Below are 960 nucleotides of genomic sequence, written 5' to 3'. Positions count from 1 at the left end.
AAGAACAAAGAGACTGGGGATCCCACAGCAGCTGAAATGACCCTTTGGACAAGCACTCCCATCATGCAATCCGGGGTGGGTGGAACCATGCAAATGACAGCAGCCTCAAAAGGCCTTTACAACAGATCACCAACAGATGGCAGGGTAGAGTTCATAGCGACCCTGCTTAAACTAGATTGTGGAAAAGATTAAAAAACACTGAACGTTCAAACTCACCAAATGCGGGTCAATCCATCCTCATCGTCGTATCCGCTGGTTATACTCCACACCTGAACAGAGCCCTCACATGGACAACATACCCTCCTAACTCAGTGTCTGTACGTTAACCTTTTACCCCCAGTCGGGGCTATTGCAGATTATGTATTCCTTATGCCACCCGATCTTAAACCGAACTTCGCACCCCCTGGGTAATCTGTACGTTGTTCCCTGATCACCAGAAACTTCTGCGCCTAAACGCTGTACCGTAGCCTTTTTTTTTCTTTGAACGTCATCTTAATAAAATGTTGACATTTGTTCGAGATCCCGGCTCCTCTTCCTTTGCAAGGCGTGTGCGTTTGCTCCGGGTTTTAGTCTGCTGAGACAGCGAGGGGGGCCGATTGAGCCAGAGGCGCTTGCCTGCTGCAGACACGGATCCAAGGCTGAACCTCGTCCCCCACCAGCTGAAGGCTTAACTGAGAACAGTTTAAGAAGTGCTCCCGTCTCCGGCGCTCAGCTACCCAGCTCCCGGTGGGGTCCAAACCCCAAAGAGATCCCTTTTACCCTGTAGACGCTGTAAAATCCTGTGACCAGGGCAGCTGCCTAGCAGCCTGCGCATCCGCCTGCCAGCACGAGAGCGCGTAAGGCACTGATCTGGATAGTGCCGGCTGGGGGGCAGGGCTGTGCAGAGCCAGCAGAGTGGCGCAGCGGAAGCGTGCTGGGCCCATAACCCAGAGGTCGATGGATCGAAACCATCCTCTGCTA

General features: G+C 53.0%; 1 non-coding gene across 1 annotated transcript; it reads left to right on the top strand.

Annotated features, from left to right (window-relative positions):
- Positions 1–888: 888 nt before the first annotated feature.
- TRNAM-CAU lies at positions 889–960 on the top strand. The gene has a single exon. It is a non-coding gene; the product is annotated as a tRNA-Met (tRNA).

Source organism: Gopherus evgoodei, unplaced genomic scaffold (assembly GCF_007399415.2).
Source record: "Gopherus evgoodei ecotype Sinaloan lineage unplaced genomic scaffold, rGopEvg1_v1.p scaffold_110_arrow_ctg1, whole genome shotgun sequence".
In the NCBI taxonomy this organism is placed as follows: Eukaryota; Metazoa; Chordata; order Testudines; family Testudinidae; genus Gopherus; species Gopherus evgoodei.
The sequence above is the reverse complement of the archived record's forward strand: the minus strand, read 5'-3'. Positions and strand labels throughout refer to the sequence as shown.